Here is a 27,263-nt window from a genome sequence, read left to right on the forward strand (position 1 = left end):
GGTCCCCGATATCGCCCACCCGTAGGTGGGGATATCGGGGGAAGATCCGCTCGCTTGGCGACATCGCCAAGCGAGCGGATCTGCTCGTGTATGGCCACCTTAAGGCAGCTCTGCTCAACAGAGCTTACAATCTAAAACGTGTGAAGGGGTAGGAGACACAAGGTGTAACACTGAACTGAATAAAGGGGGAGGGGCACTCTAGAATATAATCACCTGGGTGCCAGACTAAAGATCAATTAATATAACAATACAGGTATGGGATCACAGAATTACAAGAAGGCCTTCTACCATAAACACCAATTTAAGCAAATAGCTCTGTAACAAAACAGAAGCAACAATACTAAAACAGTAGCTTGTTCTTGATGGTAACTAAGCTGCATGTATCCACATTGGTGGCAAAACAATCCTATTGGATTTATTAAATGTTACAACAATTTTTAGGATACTTAAATGACAAAGTAATAAACGTCAACAAAAAATGGGGTGGGGGGTGGAGGATGACTGTAAAGAAAGGTTATACTGTACAGTTCTGCCCTAGCTCAAAATATATCTGAACATAAATTAAACTAAAAAAAAAAAAAAAAAAAAACACAATACAAAGGAATACTTAGGAAAATATTTTACAGCTGACAATTTGGCCTTCCTAGCAGAGTACAATAATGTGACATCTGGAACATGGTTAACTCAACTGCGTGGCAAAGATAGGAAATGATTCTGCCATTTTTATCATAGTGCAGTTCCCTTTGGGCATTGTTTTAGTACTGGCATTCTGGCAAAAAAAAATCCCAATTTCCACAAATATTTAGATGAATAAGGTTAAATAATCCTTGCCTGTGCGTAACTGAACATTTATAGAATAATAAAATTAGTGTACAGAGGGCAGGGCAGTTACCACTCCAATCTACTTGCCCTATAAAAACTTTAATATACAACATAACACCACCTATAAAGGGAATCACTTGCATCTGTTTCCTATTAAAGTAAGTTGGTGCCAACAAGAAGTAGTCAACAAATAAATGATTTCTGAATCCAGCTGGATATTGCATCCTCAAATATGGTACCACGTAGGAAATAGACCCCTTTATGAATATTATTTGGATTTTTTGGAACTTGTTTTTAGGTTCCTCCTTAGTTCATAGCTGTGAATGAGATGCTGAAACAGACCCCAAGATGCTGCCACAGCTGGTTACCCCCATCACTCGCCAAATTTGTTTTTGCATAATGAAATGGCACTACAGGTTACGACTCTTCAAGCAGAAGCAGCCAGCTCTCCTCCAGCCAAGACTTCAATTCCTACAGTGACCTGTATGGTGATTACGGAGGGAAATTTAGTTAAGAACTGTCAAGCGAAGAGGCTAGGGATGTAAACTCCAATTATTTATTGTGGGTCCCCTTTAAGTCAGTGCACCTGTGATCATTAGTCCCTTTGGAATCAGGTGAGGAGTACATTACCGGTGATGTTACTCATAGAAAACCAAAGCATCGCATCTGATTGGCTGCTAACTGTTGAAATCTAATTGCGGATTGGATGCCCTGGGCAACATCACCAGTAAATGCTTTACTCCACTTTTTACACAGCATGATAAATATAATATCCGAAACAGCTGAACAGCATAGTGAGCCAACCACACCACTTGCTGATGGTTTCGATTGAAAGCGGAAACACCGCACTCTTATTGGAAAGGTCACACTGAGACGTAGACACAGGTGTAAAAGTTCAAACATTAATAAAAGGCGAGATATGAGATTTTCCACTCTTATCAGAAGGTCAGAGGGGGCTAATACTACCCTCATTTTCCTTTCTGTGGCACCAACAGACAACCTTCTTGAAAACGCAGGCCCACGGGGACAGGACCACACAAATTCTGTCCTAAAGCCAGCATGGGTATTCAGATCTAACCATGGATATCTGGACATTTTGGAGTCTGCTGGGAAGAAACTACACAGTGGCTAATAAGCAGCTTATTTTGGAGAAACCAAGGTAGCAACTTTTATTTGCCCAGTGCATAGGGTTGCCACCTTTTTTGGAATAAACGTAACTGTCAGTGGGGGAGGGGCCATGACAAAAGGGGCAGTCCACGACTGCGGGTGGAAGAACAATGAGCAGGAAGTTTGGTTTGGGTTCTGGGCAGATATAGGGAATTACAGACTTACCAGTTAATTTGTAATGCTGGGCCTGGCCTTGGCAGGTGTTTTACTGGTGCAAAACACTGGCCAGGTGGCAACCCTACCCGTGTATGGCAACATTAAGATCGGTGACTGAGATGCAGTGGGATGAAGTTGATTTGGTTGCTAGTCACTGACCCACCTAGCCATTCCGTGTGCTCACAAGCATCACTTGTCGTGTATTTGCAAGTGGGAGCTCTTATTTTACTTGTCTCTGCACGATTAAGCATTTGGCTGGCTATAAATATTTATTAAATTCCAAATACTGTTTTGGAGAATTTCCTTCTGGAAATACACAGGGAAAAGTATGCAGGATTTAAACAGCTGTAAGCCATGAAAAAACAGTAACTCTTAAAGGCAACCAAATCCTGCAAGGATCCTTGAAGATTTTGTAGATACACAAAATTCTGAGTGGCCCTAAGCAGCCACCAATCACCTTGTCTCATTACCATTTAGGTCCTTCTCTCTCTGCCCTTGGTAACAAAGGCATATTTCTGATTTCAGCCCTGTCAGTTCAAGTCTCCGCTTGAAGGTCTATACTTTGGTCACAGCTCCCCATAGCTACATGACAGCAAATACATATTTACCCCAAATACCACCCTAATGGAAGTTCAAGCCAGGCTCTTAGCATTTGTCACATTAATAGTTTATTTATTGAATGGATAGTTCAAATAACCAACTCTGTTGTGTAATAATTATATCTGTTCCAAAGGCAAGTACAGGTATGGGACCTATTATCCAGTATGCTCTGGACCTGGGGTTTTCCAGACAAGGGATCTTTCCATAATTTGTATCTTTCCGTAATTTGTATCTTTCCATATTTTAAGTCTGCTAAAAATTATTTAAATATTGAATAAACCCAATAGGATTTTTTTGCCTCCGATAAGGATTAATTATATCTTAGTTGGGATCAAGTACAAGATACTATTTTATTATAGAGAAAAAAGGAAATCATTTTGGGAGATGGCCTTTCCATATTTCAGAACTTTCTGGATAATGGGTTTCTGGATAACTGATCCGATACCTGTACAACATTAGAGAGGGGGGGAAAGGTAATTTAAGGCGTAAAATAAATAAATAAAAAAGGAAGCTTAGTAACTGACTGTATTCCTTAGGGAGGGCAGGGACCCTCCAAAGCTGCAATCAATCCAAGAAGAATATACATTTATCCAGCGCAATTCTAGCCAATATTTCATCTACGAGAATCCAGTCACTTATAATAAATTAAGTTGTAGTTTATGGAGGGCGATGTCCAGGATCCAGCTAAAAATTGCCTACCAGCCATAACATTATGATTAATCAAATGTCTGAGCATGGGTCATTCCCTCAAGGATGCTCCTATTAATGCAACATATGGGTCCTCCTGTACACCGACATCCAGGATAGTGGCGAAATTAAATTATAGACCCTTATCCGAGACCTAACAGCTTGAGGGCAGGACCACCAATTATGCACCATTGTGATGTTTTTCTTTTTGATAAAATGGTCGAAAGACTCTTTTAGTATAATATCCATAAAACCAAGAAACACAGTCAGTCTTTCTGGCTGCTGAATAATAAAGTTTTATATATATAGTCGGCATTGGATGATGAGCGCCGGGGCATACTCTCTGTATGATTCAGCAGTTAGGAAAAGCAGCGCAGCAGTACACTAGTTTACATTACTTGGGGGGTATGCGGGAATAAAACACTTTTTTTTTTAATGTAAGAAAGGAAAGAGGTACTGAGTGTTTCTTTATGAGCGACTCCGGCCAGCCCGACATCCCAAAGTGTAAATCACAGGCATGCTTGAAATAACAAAACGTAACATTCAGGAGCAACTGGAAGGGAAAAGAGGCACATGAGACCTTCCAGGGAGAGGAAGGAACAGGCCATGAAAATGATCTACTCCCAGCCGCATCCACTGATTTTAAACCTTTACTCTCCAGTCCATGTACAAAGAAATCGCAGGCCTCATCATTCATTCAGGTACAGGCATTATGACATAACAGCCCTATAACGCATACATTAGACACACTCTGGGGTATTGCAGATGGATGATGGAACTGGATGAGTTCAGTAGAGCATTTTTAACACTGCAAGTTAATGCACACACCAAAGATTGTTATAATCAGAATAAAAGCAGACTTTTATTATGTAAAATCAACACAATAATCTGCCACCAAGTGTGGAAGGATCAAATCAGCAGTTTTATAAGCCCGTGTATGGCCACCTAACAGTCTCCCTATGGCCAGCTAAATATATTCTCCCTAATTCATCTTAAACAGAAAAAAACTAAATCTTAGTTAAGCTCAAGTACAATGAAAACAAAAAATAAAAAAAAACACCAACTACAAATGACTTTAGAATATCTACATGATACTAAAAATTAGTTTAAACCCCTTTAACCACCTATATCAGTATATAGCCAGCGATCACCAGGTAAAATAATAGATAAATAGAGAAAAGGTGAATTGCACAAGGAAGCATCCGGCGTGCTGCTATGTCATTCTGAATATCAGGCTGTTTCAGTAACGCTGCTAACATTTGCTAGAGTAGATGTAGATCAGCTGGACACGTTGGACCCATACTGCCCATGGGCTGCCAGGATGCACAGACTACTAAAAGGCCCTGATTTCAAAGGGATTCTTCCAGAGCCATTCTAGCCACGATTACATTACAGCTGAACAAGCAAGCAGAGAGCAGTGCATAATGTTGCCCATTATGCAGCGACATTAAATATACATAGTGGGAAGGTAGCAGATGCTTTTGTTGGGAATTGACATGTAGAGAAGCAGCCTCTCTCAGCAGGGTTCTGTTCAGTCTGCTACGCCTTCTCATGTAATGAATAGCTAATTTAATTCAGACGGTCCATGAGAGACTGAAAGAGAGGCTGCGGAAGCGCATGAAGGGAGCAATCCAGCAAATACAAAAAGCAGCAGGATGCGCAGTGATGAGACTCCTGATGGGGAACAATATCCACACATTTGGGGGGTACAAAGTTTATAAAGGTGCTCTTCTGTGGGTTTAAATTCAAACATTATATGTACACATGCAGACAGGGGTTTGCTTGGGGTGTAACTGTAATGGGACATAGTAGCGTTTCATACTGAATGGATGTGTAATTATTACTGACCAGCATAGTCTCATGTAGACAGACTAGCACAGTTTGAAAGGGGCAGAGTACATGCTTATTTAAATGCACATAACACCATGCTTGCACTGGTCCTGTAACCAACAGCAACCAATTAGCAGGTAGCTTTTACTGATCTAATAATTCTAATAATTATGCAGTGCTGACATAGTCCACAGCACTTTGCAGGGATTATATACAGTATTATGGTCTCTGTCTCATTGGAACTTAAAGGAGAATGCAAGTCAAAATGTAAAAAGCATACTGCCCAATAGTCCTCCTATTGTTTAGTAAAAACGCCACACTTTTGGCTCACCTAATCAAATATTTACTCAGTCACACTTACTTCACATTTTCTAGAACAGGCAGCCATCTCTAAAAAGGTATTCTCCCTTCCTTTCCCTCCTTGCTTCATACTGCACATGTGTTTCATTCCTTTACCCTAAAATCTGAGGTCCCTGTTAAACTCAGTATTATTAACTATATAAAGGAGCTAGTTAGCCTGCCTGTATGTATGAGGAAGGAAACAGCAGTACCAAAAAGGAAACCCACTCAAGCACAGCGATTCAGCCAACATTCTGCCATTCACCTGAATCCATGGTGCTGGCTGAACCGAATCCTTAAAACCATGTGACTTTTCATCACACGAACATGGAAGTTAAAAAATTTTCACCCGCATAGTGTGCCTGCGGTTCTTTAAACCTTTTAGCTTGATTTGCATATGCAATTTAGGATTTGGTTTTGGCACTGGTATATGGCCGAATATTTCCCGAAGGATTCGGGGTTCGGCTGAATCCCAAAATAGTGGATTCTTTGCTTCCCTATAGAGTATAAAACAATCTGCAGATAGTACCCTGGATTGCCCTCTTGGCAGTTATTTAGGACAACGTCTTTGCTTTTCTCCATATTCAGTTTTTTTACTGGCACGAAAATGCCTTTTTTTGCTTTTTTTGTTCTGGTATCTGCACGTAGGCTGACATAGTGTCTGTGAGTGCAGATATGCACAGAAGCAGATGGAAGCACCTATGCAGCAGTAGATGTACATAGCTGTATAAAGAAACAGGTTTTTGTTTTTTTTTGTTTTTTTTTTTTTAATTCCAAAGGCTTGGGACCTGGGATTTCTTAAATAACACAAAAAAAATCTATTTATGAAAATTATTAATGCTGCATAAATGTACTGTATTAAATTCGTATGTGTAATGAGTATGTATTTGGGCTAACCTTGATTGTGGAACAGAGTTTGTACCTAAGTCAGTAAAAGGAAGGCCTGTCTAAGCGATTCATATAGGTCAATGGAAAATCAATGCAAATGTGAAAGAAAAAAAAAAAATCATCAAAGAGGGAAATGCACCAGAATCTGTACTTTAACCTTTAATTTATCTGCATTTTTAAAGAAAAAAAAAGTTTAACACTACAGTGTTTGGTGTAGCTGCAGCCCTATTCCCACAGGCTTATGGGCCATAACACTTCTGTGAAGGTGCCTGCGACTGGCCTACATGAATGTTAACAGTTAAGAGTCAAGGTAGGCACAGCTAGAGAGGTTCAAATGTCTGCACATTATCCAGCATTGAAATGCTGTTTGTATGGAATTAGTTGCAGAAACACCAATTTAGTGCTTCTACCATTTAACCAATGTTTCATTCTGACATATGGATATTTTATTTTACATTAGAAGACTTAGCAGCATTGCAGCTATAACAACATCATCTGCAGATAAACAGGATTTGCAGGAAAAATATTAAATCCTACTCTTATTGGGATGTCATATCTAGCAGGACAAAAATAATTATAAAAATGAAAGCAGAAAAAAACACCCTGAAGTCATATCCACACTTGGCAGCTAATCTACTTTGTCGTCTTGCAGAATCTTAACACCTCTCACAAGGCAGTAAAATGACACACCATACAGCTTTGCCAGTTCTTCTCCTCTTTATATCGTACACCTTCAGCAAAGGCAATTTATATTTATTCTCCTGCACCTATACCTTAAGAACATAGCTGAAACCTCCCTCATAAAGACACAAACTGGCAACAAGACAGTCTAGTATAAATCAAAACCCAGGGGGTGGTATAAATACCATTAACTTGGCACAAAGCAGAGGAAACAGTTTTAAGAAGGTGTTCATGTATTTGCATTAAACCCCAAATGGTTTTACAATAAGCCTGCTGGTAGCACTACACGTGGAAGAATAAAGATCTTTTAAGATGCAAATCAATGTAATTTAATCAACAGTTTACTTGTAAAAGGTTACGGCGCAGAACAAAACCTTTATTAAGAGGCTTTCATTCTAACAGATTTGCATACAAAAGGGAAGAGTGCAAATACCTTAACACTGCATATCCATTCTTTTCCCACCACTGGAATCTCTTTGCATAGCGCAGATCCTGAAGACTGAGGCACAATCCGCCTCCTCAACCATTAAACATGCAACAATTCAGCTTGGAAGCAGAAAGAACCTCAAATCTTTGGCTCTCCAGCTGTTATCCCAGAATACTGCACAGCCATACAAGGTTCTTGAACCAAACAAAATATTTAAAAAAAAAAAAAAAAAACTTAAAAAAAAAAAGATAGCGACAACTGAAGTACGGTTTCAGAAGTGAGACCCAGTTGGAGTTCTTGCTCCACAGACATGGCAAAGCAATGCTTCTTAATAAAGCCTATTTTTACTTCATTTGTAAGAGACCTCATCAAACACAAACTTTGGCATAAATGTACACAGTTACAAAGTTTTTCTTGTGGTTTCTACTAATATAGTATTATAAAAAATGTACAGTACTGAATACATTTAGAAACATGTTATATAAATATATACAAAGAAATAGCAAAAACATAATTCTGTTTGTTACCACTGTTTCCTGTGAAGGAAATGTAACGACATAAGCAATTCTAATGTTTACAAACACCTTTAAACTTCAAGGTAACATCAGAAGTGTTTTGTATCGTGCAGTACGCCTGCTTTTTAACTGTAAGCATGTTAAACCAGGGTGAGAAACAGTCGAGAACTGCTGATCTAATGAATCCAGGTTAATGATTTCCCCTAAAAACAGGACACAGAACAAGTGGAGGGTACAGATCAATTTCAGCAGCGATAATGAGTTTCACTTTCAAGCAAAAAGCCGATAAAGGGCTCACAAACTTGTTACTGCCCAGCTGAAGCAGGTATGAAGCATGTTTCAATAAAACTGGACCACATAATTTGTGCAAGACTTAGTTTTAAATAAAGATATACATACATACAAGACACTGGTGTCTGCTGGAAGCAAGATAGCATTGCCAATGTGTATGGCACTTTTTGCACATATGCCTCAGTGACCCAGTTATAGTGCAGCCTGCTGTGGTAGTTTCATGTCACATTCTAATGCTTGTAACCAACAAACTGCAAAGTCTTTTCTGTCTCAATTAAAATGTAATGTAAAAAAAAAAAATAAAAAAAATAATAGGAAATAAAGTACAGGTATGGGATCCCTTATGCAGAAACTCATTATCCAGAAAGGCAGAGGATTCTATTTTAAAAAAAAAAAAAAACCTCTGCATGAATATTGGTGGCAAAGCAATAAATGAAATACATTTTAGCAGGCATAAGGTATGGTGATCCAATTACAGAAAGATCCCTAAAAAAGATATCCTAAAAACCAGAGGTTCCCAAGATTCTTGATAACCAATCCTATACCTGCATTTTTAGCCTAAAGCAGTGATCCCCAACCAGTGGCTCGTGAGCAACATGTTGCTCACCTGTCCCCAGGCCTCAAAGCATGCTTATTTTTTTGAAATCCTGGCTTTTGGGCAAGTTTTGGTTGCATAAAAACCAGATGTACTGCCAAATATAACCTCAGGTAGGATACCAGCCCACATAGGGGCTGCCAAATAGCAAGCCCCTATTTGTAACCACGGGGACATTTTTCATGTGTGTGTTGCTTTCCAGCTATTTTCACATTTGAATGTGTCTCACAAGTAAAAAAAAAAAAATGGTTGGGTATCCCTTACTTAAAGGGTCATAAGTCTGAAGCAAGGTGTGATTTGGCGTCATATCCCTATTAGTATAATCATCTGTTAAAATGCACTTTTTTGGGTCAACACAAACTATCTATAGCATCTATCAATAAAGTAAAATACAATTAAAGCTGTAATAAAGTGATTAGTGAATACATTCTGTTAGGGCTCTGGCACACGAGGGAGTTTAGTTGGCTGCGACAAATCTCCCTTGTTGCAGGCGACTAAACTCTCCAATATGTTATCCCACCGGCGAAAGTGTAAATTGCCGGTGGGATGGCATACCGGCGGCGCAATTTGCAGAAATCACCAAAGTTGCCTCTCGCGTATGGGATGTCATATCGGGGAGATTAGTCGCCCGCAACAGGGGAGATTTGTCGTGGGTGACTGATCTCCCCGTGTACCAGAGCCCTTAGACAGCAACAATGTGTATGCTGTTAGGGTGAAGACACACAGAGCTCCTCTACTAGTAGCAGCTACTTGTCATGGCTACAATAACAGTCAATGGTGATCATTTACTGATAACTGTCTGTATATGTGTTTTAGCAGAGGCAATTCTCAGTATTATCTTTGGCAGGTTATTTTCTGTCGTTTAGTAGACAAGTAGCTGCAACTAAGTAGCCCTGTGTGTCTTCGCCCCTAAAACTCACAAATATCTAACCTAATGTGCATACCTTTCACTTCCACCAACATAAGGATATAGATAGATTTACTGAGTAAATGATCCAGGAGATCCCTTGGAAATAAACACAAGAATACACATTATATCAAATGACTCTCACTGCACATATGAAAATGGACTAAGATTTAAAACTAATCCTGTGGGAGGCAAGTCAGGATATATGAGAACCAGAAGCCAGAACCAACCACTGCTTCTAAAGCTGTATTCCTGTGAGCCAGTACTTTCCTGTTTAAGCTCTGACTGTGATGTCCATCTCTGTCTTTGTATACAGCAGAAAGCCACAACTGAGTCTTGCACATAAAACCAGATGCAAATACGTTTTCAGAAATAAAAAAAATCTAATAACATTTCCAACACTGGCAGGCAGCATAATCCGCACCAATCAAGTCCAGGCTATGAGCATTCTAGTACAGGGGAGTTTTGCCTTGCATCACATACAGCTGCAGTGTCTCAACAGAAATGTGGAGAAAATTCTATACAATGGGGGAGGGAAAGGGTATTCTGCAGTTGAAATGTTATAAAATATAAAAAGCCTAGTTAAAATTTAAATGAATAAAATCTTAAAGATCTATTATCTGAAAGTTTTCCCAGCATCTGTCAGCCCCTCTCAGTTTTCTTGCCTGATGAGTCTGATATTTGAAACAATGCAGCAGAAACCAGGTGTTTAAGGGTTACGACACATTGTGCTACTTAGTAGCAGCTACAAAAATACCAGAAAATACCCTGCCATAAACAATACAGAGAATTGTCCCTGCTAAACACAAGTAGCTCCACGTATCATTGCCCTAACAGACATGTTAAACAAATTTCTGCTTCTTTTTCCAAAGACAGAATAAGCAGGACAGTGGCGCATTTCCGTTACATGAACAAAAGAAACAGACCAAAAAAAAATTTGATTTTGTTTAAAAAAATGTAATATTGAAAAGTTATTGTTTAAGGTAACTGACTTTTTTTTGAATGTCAGGCTCTCTTGTTGTGTAAAATGAATTTGTAGAAATAGGGGCTGCTACCTTTAGGCAATATTTAGCAGCCATAATTAGTGTGTGAGTGCCAAAAAAAAAAAAAATGTAGCCACAATATATCTAAATTTATCAGACACGGTCATTTCAGTGACCAGAGCTGTCTATCAGGATGCCAGCTTGCAAAAAGCTCCATGGAGAACTAGCCGCAAATCAAAGGTATTATTCCTAAGTACTGGGAAGAGCAGATCCAGCAATGTAAGAGACAGCCTGTGTAGTAGGCAGGGCATGGGAGAGATTTTCTGGGGTGAATGGTATATATTTTCCGGCCATGTGAAAAAACATGACCTTGCAGATGTGACGTGTGTGGTCTGTTGGAAAGATCCCAGACTGCTTTCCTCAAGCAAAATAAAGAGAGGATCTGCCACTAGAGCGATGCAGTTACAAGCCATCCCTTTCCTACACAAGGGCCTGTAGGATATGCAGCTGCACTCTGCTCCTATTCCTAAAATAAAGAAGCCCACAGGAAGCAGCCCCTATTCCTAACAATTCATTTAACAGAAAAATATGTGGATCCAGAAAGAATTAGAGCTTACTGGCACAAGATGCTCTCTCTCTCTTGCAAAGGGCAAAACACCTGCTTTTCAAATATGACTATTTGACTCACTAACTTACTGACATGAACAGGAGCCGTGCAGCAGCAGCAGCAGCAGCCGCCGCCGCTAGCCAGACACAGCATTCTCACAAGAGAAGTGAAACTAAGACTATGCAAACAGCTTGGCAGCTGAAAGTTTAGGGAGGGGTGCAAAATATTACAAAGTCTCTCTAACTACTGTGTACCGAGCACTATAACAGGCCTTAAAAGGAGTAATGTTTTGTTATCAGGTGTTCAACAGTCTATGTGCAAAACACACACTTGGTAATTGGAAAACCCATAGTTACAAAATTCAGGCCACTCTGGCGTACCCAAGCCTTCCCTGCTGGGAAGACAGCTCATCATTAAATAGGAAAAATACAGTGGGTACATATCCTACTAAATATTCTCTTCCTTAAAAAGGGATGGTTCACCTTCATACCTTTAGTATGACATAAAATGGCCTATTCTTAGCAACTTTTCAACTGGTCTTCATTTTTTTTTTTTATAGTTTCGGAATTGACTTCCACTTACTTTCAGCTTTCAAAGGGGGTCACTGACTATTGTTCTGTGAGGCTACAATATTAACATCACTTTGCATTACTTATCTTTCTATTTAAGCCCTCCTCTATTCATATTCCAGTCTCTCTTTCAAACCCCTGCCTGGTTAAAAGGTTAAAGTGGACCCTAGCAACAACATAGCTGCTAAAATGCCAACCAGGTGAGCTGCTAAATAAAAAGCTCAATAACAAACTGAAAATAATAAAAAATGAAGACCAATTTTATATCGTCTTAGAATAGTACTCTATACATCATACTAAAAGTTAATTTAAAAGGTCAACAGCCCATTTAAGGGCAGATTATAGCCCCACTCTTGCTCATGTGAATTAGTGCTTGTATGCTCTAAATTTATTAAAAGATATTTGATTCTACTAAAGCTATAGATTACAATACATAATTAATCTAGAGCCAACACCTTAAGGAGAGCTTTAGGGCTCTGGTACATGAGGGAGATTAGTGGCCCGCGACAAATCTCCCTTGTTGCGGGCGACTAACCTCCCCAATATGCGGCGGTGCGATCGCTGATGTTGCCTTGAGAGGAAATTTCAGTGATTTCTGCAAATCGTGCCGCCGTGTGTGCCATCCTATCGGCGATTTACATTTTCGCCAGTGGGATGTCATATCGGGGAGATTAGTCGCCGGCAACTAATCTCCCCGTGTACCAGAGCCCTTAGAGTGTCAGTTTTGCTGGTGCAGGAAATGGTGTAAATGATTAAAGAATGCCCTTTCCCTATCATAGGCACACACATTATCGGTAATCAGGAGTCCATATCAGAGATATATTGAGAAATAAAGCACTGAAGTGGCTTTCTGTAGGTTCCTATCACTAGAAGTCAGCAATGAAATGAGAGAAGACTTGCTGCCGTTCTTCCTTAAGTGTCTCCGCACAAAATGCAGTGGTTGTTCCTAAGGACAGATATCTCTGGGAACATCTGGGGTGCAGACTTCCTTCCTGCACTCTCTCTGGCAGCAGGCCTGAAAGTGAAAGAGCCAGTATCCTCTTGATTAAAAGGACAAAAACTGCCCCCAGAAGCATTGAAAACAAGACCAAAGCTAAAATAAAAATTCCTGCACAGAACTGCCGCCTTTGTTGCCTCCTCCAGTGAAACCGCTGGAGTCAAAAGAGATTCCATAAATCTGCTCAGAGCAACATAAATTGGAGGCCCCACAAAGGAAACTGAAAGCTTTACTGCAGAGAGGCAGGGCAAATTGCGAAAGTCAGATTGCTGTCAAAGGGAAGCGGCCAGATATTAAATATCAAAATATTTCAAGTCAAATGCATGCACACACACACACACACACACACACAGAGGAACAGAACTGATGTGACTGCTGATTAACTGCAACAGCCGATGCACCCTGATGGGAAATCAATAAGGGGTTGATAAATAGTAATCTGATTAAGAGAGAAGAGGAAAAAAAAAAAAAACACATTATGACAATGGCAGAAGCAGGCTAGCTATAGATCTGTGGAACAGCTGGTATAGATCAACATAGTCTGCCATATGTAGGTGCAAACCAACAAGCTTCAGCATTCAACTCTGCTAGTGGAGGGGGTGCCGGGAGTTGCAAAGGTACCAGTCCCGGAGGGTGAATACTCCCCCCTAAGGTTTGGCATCTATTATTTCTGAAACATAAACTAGAGGTAAGTAAATCCAGTGGCTAAACAGAGACAATATAAAGTTTAAAGAGCTTAAGGCAGAGCAGACAGTTGCTGTATAGAAAATGTAGTTTCTTGCGTGCTTGTTTTAAGTACAACACCCCTGAGGTGCGAGGAACAGACACGCACAAACAAGGGGCCGTGCTGCACTAAACATAGCAAATATCTAAATAAAGGTAGTAGCGGGGCACAGCAGCAGCAGCACAAGTGAGTGCACTCCCTCTTCCAGCCTCCTACCCACACACACAGCACCCACCCACGGCCCTCCCATCCGTGCTGTCAGGCTGCCTGGCCCTCAGCTGAACTGCGAGGAGCACTGACGTCAGCTGGCGACTGAGGCAGCATTCCTAAACAGTTCAGACAAACCCACTTGTGGGAAGCTTAGAAAGCCCTCAGCTGTAGTGAAGAAAGCAAAGGCTTGGCTGCGAGCCAGACTACTGAGCTCAGCATTTTGTAATGCACTTCCTTTTTACTTAACGGCCTTGCATAATGCCTCAGCCAATCCACCTTTAACCCTTTCCCTGCTCACGTCCCTGGCAAAACAAACTCCCCTCAGCGGTTCTCTTACGCTGGCAAAAAATACAGATAAACAAAAGAATAGGTTGACCACTACAGCAACAGGGGAAAAAAAAAAAAAAGTAAAGAAATGGGGGTAATTGCAACGCTCTGCTTTTTGGCAGAATGGGAACCGTAGTTCCAAATATGAGACTTGACAGACCCCACACATTCTATACGGCACCGCACTAACATACAAATGCATTGGCTTGTGCTGGCAGAACTACACTTCTCAAAAGGGTTCAAATTAAGTATTAGATATTGAATTCAAAGCCATACTCTACCCGTATACAGAACTGCTCAGGTTTCTAGAGACCAGCAGCCTGCATATTCCGCAAGCATCCTGGCACATATCAGATGATTCTTAAATACTTTCCATTTACACAATTCATTAACCCCTTCAAGGCAAAGGACGGTTTCCCGAGTGCTCATTAGTTTCCACAGGCTTAAAGACTGTATGAAGAGAGGGGACTGGTGGACAGATTTGATCCAAAGCAGAGACAATATGCATTAGTTATGGTTTAAACACAGCAGACACTTTTCTGCCTCCTCTGGGGGCGAAGACCCAGATTTTATGCCCTGACAAAGCTAGCAGGCAGTAGCAGATAAACAAGGCTAAAGAGCAGGGGGGTGGCAGTCGAGTCTCTTCTAAAAGTGCTGGGCACACAGCCAAACAGTTATTCATAATACAATTAAGGCTTCTTAGATAGTGTGACAAAGTGCACTACTAACACCACACATTTTATAGCAGCATTATATGCATTAAAAGAAAAATAAGCTTTAAATAAACTAATCCACATTCACACACATATCAGCTCAGAAACTAGAGCTGGCAGATGCCCATCACTAGCACAGCACAAGTGTGTATACACTGGGCTCTCTATGCAGCTTTACTTACTCCCATGGGTTTTATTTCAAATGATCAGTAATGATTAGGAACTTTCCCCTTAATGCAGGATGCTTTAGGATTGGGCAAACTAGAGAGTTGCACTTCACTGTATATATTAAATAGGCACTCTGCCTGTGTGGCCACATTAAAATAGCCATAAACACTGCCAAGGTTACAGTTAGGTTAACAGAGCTGTAAAGAGGTATCTAGGTATAGGAGGGCGTGCAACATGCTGCCCTCCAGCTGCCCCAGCACTGTGGGTGATAATCCTGCTGTAGGGAAGGGTATAGAGCAGTGTTCCCCAACCAGTGGCTCATGAGCAACATGTTGCTCCCCAACCTCTTGGATGTTGCTCTCAGTGGCTTCAAAGCAGGTGCTCATTTTTTAATTTCTGGTAAGGAGGCAAGTTTTGGTTGCATAAAAGCCAAGTATAATCCGAAACAGAGCCTTCTGTAGGCTGCCAGTCCACATAGGGGCTACCAAATAGCTAACTATAACTCTCATTGGCACCCCCAGGAACCTTTTTCATGCTTGTGTTGCTCCCCAACATTTTTTACATTTAAATGTGGCTTTTATGGTATAAAAGGTTGGGCATCCCTGGTATAGAGCAAGAAACTCAGCCTTTCAGTGTGCAAGAGAGGTCTGTATGCTTATGGGTAACTCCTAATGTGCTACTCCTATTGGTCCCTTTTAGGGAAAGGATCATTGTGTGAGTGATGAGTGATTATATTTATATCATTATGTAAGTGGTTATTTAGGGTATACGGTATAGTCACTTAACTGCCATCCAGTTAAAAAATGTATTTACTATTCAATGTGGATAAATAACACCACATATAATTGTATGGTGAATAACATACCTCCCTATTGCAAACTAATTGCAAACTAAAAGGATTTTATATATTTCCGAGGAGTTCCATAACCATTAAAAGGCCAAAGGCCAAGTGCTTCTATACAGGTCATGTATATATACCGTACCTCCAAGGTAACTTCTAATATCCTTTTATTTCAACAGTGGGTACATTATTACAATACATAAGTTTAGTTTGAGTCATGAGGCACCAAGCACTGATTAAAACTGATGACATCACTAAGCACTATTTATAAGGATATAATTTACAGGATATTCATTGCTCTTATATTATATAAATATAATTACACTTATGGATTATTTCCCTATCTCCCAGATTATTTTGCAACAGCGATACATTCATACCATACACTAAACTGCATGCTCTCTCATGTTTACTCACTACCTTGCTTTAGTTCAACTCCCACCACCAGATCTAAGGCTTAAGCATGCTCAAAATGCAAAAGCCAGCAAAGGGCTCTATTCAAATAAGCTCTAGGAGCACATCTCAGATCTATTCTATCTGCATAGGAACAGGATCTATGCACATAAATATTACTACTGTCATTCTCGTCTTTGAATGCCTTTTTTTCCCCAATAGTAATAAAGAATGACTGTGCATTTTCCATCCAAAAGGCTGAATAGATGTAGTCTTATTTCCTGAAGCCACAGGCAGGGTTCCTCGGTCTTTCTGCTATTCTATATATAACTTGTTCAGAAAGACATTATCACATTTATTATACATATATTATTAATATATTTATATATTAATGGAACCATTGCACACAAGCACGATATACACTACACACATGCTTTCAATTCTGGTTATTTGCATTAGGTATACAAACATCCAAAATACAATATGCATGAAGAATCTGAGGGCTTACAATCTCCAGGAACTATGAACATGTGAAACAATAAAGGGATCTCTGAAGAAAACCAAAAAAAGATTAAGTGGATTACAAGCAAATCTCCCAGCCGTGCCCCAACCCCCAACTGTATCCTGGCCATTTGTCTAACATTGTCACTCAGTAACAGCAGGACCAGAGGCAACACAGAAAGGGCCTTTGGGTACTGCAGGAAGGAGGCAGCAAAATGGATGCATGGAAATTATGTGACCCTATATTAAAATGATATAAAACACCCTTCAGCTGTTAGTACTGCTCCAAGTATACTCTGCCAAACAAACAAAAAAAATTAGAGGCTCACAGGTCGGGCGTCCCTCCAGTAAACAATCGTAATAATTGAACTATTCAAAACGTAAGCCAGTTACAGTCTAAAGGGACCGCCTAAAGTCAGGAGCGCATTCTATTCTGCCATATGCAATACCATCCCTGTAATGTTGGGACTTTACAATATTCAAACATGATGCTAATTTGGAGGTTAGGTGTCACATAGCCGAGGGCCATCATGTAATGCAGTAATGAACAATTTGAGCCACCTGATGTTAATAAACGACAACTCCCAGCATCCTACTGCCGGGGTTGTGTAGGAGGTGTATTTCAACATCTGGATAGCTACTAAATACAGCACAACAAAGAAATAGGAAAAAAAAAAAAGTTTTCAACATGTCTCTTGCATTTAATGCTAAATAGACTGCACCCAGTATTTGCTATATAATCTCTTTAAAAAGCCAGAAGGTAGTTATTCATTCCCTGTTTATTTTAAATAATGAAATTAAATACCTTGACCTTCTCTCCAATAGAATGTTAAAAGGCAGACTTCCAAAGACAAGAGGAAAATAAAACAGGGCAGATTCAAGAAAAGTTAAACACAGCCTGTCAAAACACATCATCCCCTATAAATTAATAACCTTACTTCAAAGATCAATTTTATATTGTATTTACCTTCTGGGGCACTGAAAGCAGACTAACAGCTGTGAGCCACACAATTCCCATAAATTTGATCCATAGCAAATTTTGCCTTTAGCAGGCATAATATTAACCCCACACATGGACAGAAGCAGAAACGGATATCGGGATATTTGTTTGCTAGTTATATTCTGCCCGCTGCTTGTTTAATAACCTGGCTTCAAAGCCTTCTAACACCTACTTGCTACACCTGGAATACATATGTCAGTGCAATGAGAAACCTGAGAATTGCATTTCCAATGTGAGGATACAAGTCTGATTACCAGGAGCCAGGGCAGGAAGCGAGGATGCAGACACCAGACATTGGCAGGACGCCCCATTATTTACAGGAATATGCACAATGTATAAATGCTGAAAAACTCAAGAGCAGAATACTATTAGGGCTTCTTCACATTCACTTCACTCATTTTCATGATGGATAGATTTGGGGATTTTAGGTGTTGTTGCGCAGTACACTGCACAACCTAGCAGCTGAGAACTGCAGGTCAGCAATTGATATACAAAATTATAGGTAGGGATGCGTAGAATGCAGAATTCGCCCAAGATTTGGCCTTTTTTAGCAGGACTGGGATCCTGCTGAATTGATTCAGAATCCTTAAAATCATGCGGATTTTTATGACAAACACGGAAGTTAAAAGATTTTTCACCATGCATGATTCTCTTTAACCCCTCTGTAGCCTTACTTGCATGTGAAAATTATGATTTGGTTTGTTATTCGGGCAAATTTTTCCACAAAGAATTTGGGGATGGCCAGACCTCAAATTATTGGATAAGATGCATCCCTAATAATATAACTAGAAGTATTGCACACACAAAACAAATAAAACACAACACGCTACCCTAATATAGAAAAGCCCCCATACTACAAATGAAACAGCACAGGATAAAATAATAGAATCCTGATCTGGACATATGGGACTCAGCATCAGATTTACATAAATAAAAGCCAACAGTATGAATAATCCTGGTCATCTGAAAAGGGTATAATTTCCTTTCAGTTCTTAACAACACTGCGGAAATTGCAGGCCCCTTTGAAATCCCAGCTGTAAGAAGAATGAAACAGAATACATGTAAAAAAGCATTAGAGGTTCCATAGGGGCCACTACACTGACAGAGGCGTTTGTGGCAGCTTATGTTCCAACTGTTTTCCGTATAGAGCCCTGGAGAACATTGTTTGAACTTTGTCTACAAATTAAAGGGATTGCGGCCAATACTGGGCACTAAGACTTGCTCTATGTAGCAGAACAGATCCACAGTGCCACGGGGCAAAGGCAACCGATATGCAGCATAACACAAACGTTTAAAGAACAGAAAAGGCAGTGGCACCAACATTTACTATGACGTTTTAAATTGGAGGTGAATGTAACATTTCTGGTTAAAGCGATGTGTCACATTTTCCTACGCCCCTACCTAAAACAATGTAGAACCCCTGCTGAAATGGCTTTCTAGCAAAGAACTCTAAAAACAAATACAGATCATTGGATTTGTTAACACATAGGAACAATACACACCAACATATACATTAAAAAAGGTAGAGCACAAATTCCAGACTGCCTGCCTTTAGAGGGGAATGAACAAATCAGCCTTTATTGTAACTTTGTTAAAAGCATGTGCACCTCTATAAACAATGCCATTCAGTATCAATAACCATGTGTAAATGAGAGCAGGTGTGCAATGACTTATGGGAACATTTGCTTGTCACTCTATCCTGCATCTGTTAAAGTAATAAGTAACAGGGCTATCTGCATTCCGACAAGCAACAACAGCCTCCCATTCTGCACGGCCTACTCTATTCAGCCGCTCTGCTTGGAATGAAGGGCATTCTACAAACAGTAGGCCACCTACAATCAATAGCGCAGAAATCCTGTTTCAATAAGCCAGCTGTACAACAGACTCAGTTTTGAAATGCACAAACAAATGTGCCTGCTCACAACGTAACAACTCTCAATATATTCAGAACTGTAATCCTGTGTAGCCATAATTAGTATACACAACATATGAGCGTCTCTGGTATTCATATTCTGGATCTGTGGTTCAGTTCTCACCAAGGAAAAGGAATACCGTGCCTACATAACAGCCAAAACAAAACACTGATGAGCATGCAATGCTCTTAGTGCCAGGACTGAGAGGAAAATAAATTAATAAATGCAACAAACAGATGTTCTGCCAAATCAGTGGGCAAATGGGATTTAAATCCTGTTATGTCATGAGCCAGACTGAAAATTCAATGTAAGAGAGCATGGCATAAGAATGTCTAATGTTGGAACTATGTAAATGCTTCACCCTTTTGCACAATAAGCTCATACACTCATTTGGGCTTCTTTAAGTAAAGAGTTGGGTGATGCTGGGAGTTGCAGCTTAACCTGTTGGAGGGAATAAAGTCTAAGATAACAATGCCTGGCCCCAGTAATAAAGGGGCACATACATTTATATATATGGGAGTAAGGGGGATCCTACTGACAGCATAGGGTGGCTATATGTAGGATATAAATAACATCAGCAAATCAGGGGCCCAAACCAACTCTTCCACAGGCTGCAAAATGAGGGGCGACATGCAGTTGGCTAAATGCGAAGATGTAAACAGTGTATCAGTTTAACTTAAAAGTCCAACTAGAATCTGTTAGATTCCAAATGCAAAGCAGGTTAATTTTGCATCTAAACATGACCAAATTTCTGTCAATCCAATTCCCTTATTGTGGTAGGGATCAGACTGTCCTTAAACTTCTAGTATTCATGTAAATAACACAGCAAAGTGTGTGACCCTTTGCAATTTGGCATTAAGGTACAAATACTCATGTTACTCATTATTAGTCTATATTACAGGGGGCACTATAGCTGCAAAATGGGTATCCCTTCAACCCTTGCTGTGGCTCACATAGAAGGATCCAGCCCCCAGTGACATGCAGATTTGGTTGAGCCATAATGATTTCTCAATGGGAAGCTAAAAGACAGGCTGCTCTGAACAACAGCTCTGTCCATGATAATATGAATGACAGGTTGTAGGTGCTCAGGTGACTTGCCCCTGTTGCCCCCCACCCCCCAACTACCAGGATAAGGAACTAAAAGCCCCAGAAAATTGGGAGTTCAGCAGCCAGAGGGATGTAGGAAGAACATCTGCTATTTAAGGATTACACTAGTAGCTGAACTAATTACCTAAAACCACCCTGATATTTTAAAGAGAGTTTCAGACACTAATTTTGTGTGTTAGATTTTGCTGAAGAAAAAAAAAAATTCCTGCAGGCTTTTGTCCCTTTAGAAAGCTTTGCAAAGCAAGAGAAGATTGTGGCAGAGAATAAATAGGAATTATATACACCCTCTTTGCTCCATAAAGGAACTTGAAAAACTTGCCTGAGCAAGTTAACAATAAGAGAATAAATAAAGCTGGCAATGGAAGGGTTTTCCTTCCAATCAGGAGAACTCAAACAAGTCCTAGTGTGCACCCCGGGCTAGCCGTGCCTGTAACAAGCACACAAACATCACTTTGTGCAGTGATTTGCACCACATTCAGCTGTCAGAGTCTTGATCACATCAGCCTTCTCCGCCCATGAATAGGTATGCAACACTAAGGGGCTGATTTACTAACCCACGAATCCGACCCGAATTGGAAAAGTTCCGACTTGAAAACGAACATTTTGCGATTTTTTCGGATTCTTTACGAATTTTTGGATGTCCTATACCAGTGCTGAAAGGAGTTTTTTATTATTCTACTCACAAGAGTAAAAGAAGGATTGGAAGCAAAAAACAGAACCAATTATAAATTCACTCCTTGCTATGGCATACAAATATGAATGTATACTTGCCCTTTAAAAAAAAAAAAAACAAACCTGAAAAATCCTTAAGGATGCCTGATACTTTACTGTATATTAGCACTTATGCAGATGAGTGGGAATTGTCATAATGCCTGCTTCAGACATTTTTTATAGACAATAGAAAAGGCTACTTGGCACTTGAGTTTTTATTGCATGCTTTAGAGCAGGGATACCCAATTTTTTTTACCTGTGAGCCATGTATAATTATAAACAGGGTTGGGGAGCAACACAAGCAGGAAAAACGTTCCTGGGGATGCCAAATAAAGGCTGTGACTGGCTATTTGAAAGTCCCTATGTGGACTGTCAACCTACATGGCTCTGTTTGTCAGTACAGCTGTATTTTAAGCAACCAAAACTTGCCTCCAAGTCAGGAATTCAAAAATAAGCACCTTCACTTGGAGCAACACCCAAGGGGGAGCAAGCAGCATGTTGCTCCAGAGCCACTGGTTGGAGAACACTGCTTTAGAGAATGTGCCACAATCAAACAGCAGATCATATTCATATGTGCAACAGAAGGGAACTATTGTGCCAATAAAAACGGTCTACGTTAACATAAAAAGTAAATAGAAATTCAAATAATAAAAGTGTAAAATGATATAAGACCACATGTATTTATTTTACACAACAGTAAGAATATAGACTAAGCAAAAATAAGATGGCCACTGGAGTTTTACAAAATTCCCAACTAGCAGTCCCAGAACAGGGGGGAAGCCTAAAAGGGTATAGCAGATCATGGGTTTAATAGGGAGATGCGATTAACATTTCATGCATGGGAAACAATTGCTGTACACAAAGTAAAGATCAGATGGATTTGATAGAAATGGACATACCCCTCTATTATACACAGACATTTCCTAAAATTATAGACAATGAATCAATTTCTTTTTACATTTACTAACTACTTGGCACGAGACAAGCAGAAACTAGAAGTGGAATACATGAGTTTCTAATTAAATATTTAAAGTCAAAGCAAGTTATCTCTTGCATGATTACACATTAAGGTCAATCTATTTTATTTACATTATGATTATGGAGAATAGTAGGAGTCTGTCACTACTGGAATAGGAATGGAAAGTTATTACAGGACACGGCTGGGTCAGGCCTACTCCAAATTCCTTATCAGACTTGACCCCCTTCCCCCATCATTTTATAATAGGAATAAGATGCTGGAATAGAAAAGGGGCTCTTTGTTATTTTGTTTACTCTAGCAACTTGAATTATTAAAAAATACATTATGTAGCTCTTTTTCGCAAGCAGCTGACAAAAAGCCCAGTGTTCAGCCTGGACAGAATAGTTAAATGAAGAGGCCATGGAGTTTCCAGGCACAGAGCACTGCTACTTTAAGGATTAAAAAGCTCTGCGCTCTAAAAGCCACCATTCATCAGATAAATCGCTCACATACCAGCAGCTCATGAATGTTTCCTGGATCATACACATCTGATGTGCCTAACAGGGGAGCTTAAAGGTTCTCTTGCTAAGTTAAAGGGGCTATAATAGGGGCATACTTAAGATAGAAATAAAAGTCTAACAATGCAGAAGTTCAGTCAGCACTTAAGAACAGCAGCTTTTTACTGGAAAATAAAAATCAAGTATGGAATCTAATATATGGAATGCTTGGGACCTGAGGCTTTCCGGATATGGTGTAATATGGCTCACCATACCTTAAAGGGATCGTTAACCATTAGCTTTTAGTAGGTTATAGAAAGTTATTCTTATCAACTTATCAATTAGCCTTTTATTTATATAACAACTATTGCTCTGTAAAGCTAAAATTATATCTTTATTACTTATCTTTCTATCCAGGCCCTATCCTATTTTTCATCTCCATTTCTCTCATCGAAACCACTGTCTGGCTTCTGACAAACTGAACCCAAGCCAGCTGCTAAAATTCCAAACTAGAGAGCTGCTGACCAAAAAACAAAATACCAATGACATCAAAATCAAGTTTAATGGTGAACTTTGAATTTAGGTTGGAAAAAAAATTAACCTAGCAGACTTAACATATAGCATATTGCCTTGATCGTAAACTTTGGCAAAACACGGCGCCACGTGTGCCATCCCACCGGTGATTTGTATTCTAGCCGGTGAGATGGCATTGCGGGGAGATTAGTCACCCGTGACAAGGTACATTTGTTGCAGCGCGACTAATCTCCTTGTGGGTCACAGAGGAGACTAAGGGCAATAGCACAGGGGGTATTTGCAGCCCATGCTATTTCAAGCTTGGCTAGTGGGTGGTAAAATAGACACAAAATAAACACCGAATCCTAGATTGCCCTGAATGGTAATTTGCAGGTCAGGGAATTAATGCTTTGAAACTGGTGCTTTGTATGTAGGTATATTTTGTTATTTACACAATTACACTTTTCTCCGAGTGGTTTTAAGAGTACAGGAAAAGCAGTTTACGCCACCAGACACAGCCCTGCTTGCCATTACTGATAAGATTTTGCAAGAAGTTAGGGTAAAATTTTTACCACTGATCTCTATTCCTGTAAGCAAAGCTGCACTTTCAACACCAATCCTGCAATCAAACAGGATGTGGCTCCAAGGGAAAGAGGAAGTGGAGAGTCACATGGCATTCCGATTTCCCAAGGTCATGGGATGTCAGGCACATGGAGATAGCATAGTGCTGGTCAGTATAGATACCGCTGTACATTAAAAGTTTCATAATTTCGTTAAATTTTGCCTCATAACTGACCAATCATATAACAAGATTTTAAATTTTCACAAGAAATGTGCAAGAGCAACACCACCATATATTAGGAAACTTACTAACATGGGAACAAGGAACAATTAAAAACATATTGCTCATTTCTGAATAACGTATACATGCATACTAGCAGAGGGTAGTGTGCTTTGTAAGCCAGAGCTATATGCACTGCATTATTCAAAGATAAATACTGGGAAAAAAGCATTTGTCATTATACTGGGAAGTGCCAGATGATTGTATATTCTATAGTAATATTCCATTATGTCTGCCTTGTGTGCATGTATGATTATTATTCCATAGTGTTTTATGACCCTTCATTAAACTGCTATTACCCAACATGTGACCTCAGGTAACCCAAAGACAAGAGACTGGGTATTCTCACAATGCACCAACATAAATTCTTGTAGCATTTGGGTTTATTTTACCATGGGACAATAGTGTTAATGGCACCTACCCTTGGCTATCCAGCAATGTACAGAGAAAATTATGACAGCCAATTACATTTAGATACAGCTTTATAGCATAGCAACTCCATTTACAATACATGCTATGCACCAAGTCTTAGAAAGAAGGGAGATTTTCAATACTGGAGTCTACTACCAGACCTTGAAGACTTATAACAAGGGAATCATTCCATACTGTGTTTCAAAGCCCGCTATGTTCCCTGGGACCAAAAATCACACTGCACTACTCATTGCTATTACTTTGTTTTTTTTTTTTTATCTGGTTGCTAGGGTTTAATTTAGCATATTTAGGACCAGGCAGTGGCTTTGAATGAAAGCCTAAAATATGAATAAAAAGTGAAAATAAAGCCGAAGCCTCTCAGGCAAATAGTTTATGATTCTGCGGTCTGTGACCACTACTTGAAAGCTGGAAAGAGGCAGTAGGCGACAGCAGCAAATCTACTAAATAAAAACCAATTGAAAATGTACTACAATCTATTCTATAAAGATCCTAAAAATTAACCATGCCTTTGGTTTCCCTCCCTCTCACACAAGCCCAGGAAGATGTCACCGACTGTAACTTATGCCAATAAATGTATCAAATTGTAACATTCCCTTAGTAGCATCAGGAAAATGCCAGTCACTAATGTATTAACAGTAACAGTTGCAGGGTAACAGATTTTGTACAGCTCAGGAAGCAAGAAATGTATCAATGCATAGAAAGCAAAGGACCTGTCTTACCAAGCTGCTAGGAGCAATATTTGTTGCATGTACATATAGTTTTAAAGGAAAACTAAAGCTTAACGTAGAAATATGCTGCACATTTATGTTTCGAGTTCTCTATGGGCCCAAGGCAACCTTTAGCAGAGGAGTTCTGTCCCCCAGTAGCAACTCGTCACACTGCTTTCTCTATGCTGCTGTTAGTTACCTGAGTTAGGTACTAGCTTCAAATATACTGTGCAGTGGATTTTTTCTCACATGGCCACCCAAATAGGTAGAACAAATAATTTGGCCCTTGGGCCAACAAACAATTCATAACAAAGGCCTACTGAGAGAATAAAATTAAAAAAAAAAATTATATATATACATACATATAATGCAGAATAAAAGTCTTCTCGTCACAAAGAAAAATAACACGCAGCACTTAGTTTGCTTGTATCCTTTCAACAAAACTAGCTTACACATCCTTTGCTTATTCAACAGCCAAACACACAAGCCTTAGACAGTACACCTACAAAAAAAACAACACTCTCCTAATATAACAGCCCATCTGGACTCCAGCCTTGAGTTCTAAGCTCTCCTAGAACATGACAGTAGGGGTTTTGTTCAGTCTTACAAAAATAAGCAGTGCAAAGATATATTCTTATTTGTATATAGGAACAGTAACATCAGGCATAGCTTTCAGCCTTATTCGATTCAAGCCCCCCTTTGTAACAAAACAACTGCCCAGTGCCTGATTAGTTTAAAACAAGGTAACAAACAAGTATGGGATCTATTACATGGAAACTCGTTTTCCATAAAACTTGAAATAGGGGGAACAAAAAATTTCTAAAGCGTCTTTTTTTTTAAGCAACCAATTCTTATTTTATAATGGTTTTGTATTTTCTGTAATTATAGGCCAGTAACGTGAACAATTCTAATTGGTTTATTTAACATAAATAAAATGTAATGGAATGTTAGTAAAATAGTTTTATCAGCCATTGTTTCATTAACATATAGGACATAAAGTAAGGGTTGCCTCACACAAGCAGATTTAAGGTTTGATTTTCCCATCAGATTGAGGATCTCTTCGGCTCACTGACGCGGTCAACACACCTATTCCCATCATCATAATTCGATCGTTTGGCCCAAGAGCCAAATTATGAAATTAGCGCAATATCACCCACCTTGGGAAAATTGGGAGAAAGATCAATTAATGGGTTTATGTCATGGAAAAAAATTAAAAGCCATAGTGCAAGGCCTGTTGGTAAGACAGGTGGAACACAAACAACAAAAAGTTTGTTTGAAATTGTTCTAATAACCCTTTAAATATTAAACATAACATATACATACTAAATAACATTAATATTTTCCATTGCCGCTCATTGTCACACGTGACTTGACTAACAACACATTCATTAAGGAATTAAGGAATCCATGTTGAGAAACCATAGCCAATGACAAGCAGGCATATCAGCAGGAAACAGACCAGACTGAGTAGAACTACTTGACAAGCTAGATACCTAGAAAATGAGAAACCCAAACAATGTAATTAAGTGACAAGTATGTAAATATTTCATCAGAAATGTAACAAAGCTACAAAAAGAAAAACAAAGGAAACCTTCCAAGGTTTGAAGATTTATGCATGTTTGAAAAAACAATGTTTCAATATATAT

General features: G+C 39.5%; 1 protein-coding gene across 1 annotated transcript in view; it reads right to left on the minus strand.

The window, feature by feature from the left end:
• zswim6 (zinc finger SWIM-type containing 6) overlaps window positions 1-27,263 on the minus strand; it is a 72,364-nt gene that overhangs the window by 39,312 nt on the left and 5,789 nt on the right. The gene's annotated exons all lie outside the window — the stretch shown is intronic.

The sequence above is a fragment of the Xenopus tropicalis genome, chromosome 1 (assembly GCF_000004195.4).
Source record: "Xenopus tropicalis strain Nigerian chromosome 1, UCB_Xtro_10.0, whole genome shotgun sequence".
In the NCBI taxonomy this organism is placed as follows: Eukaryota; Metazoa; Chordata; class Amphibia; order Anura; family Pipidae; genus Xenopus; species Xenopus tropicalis.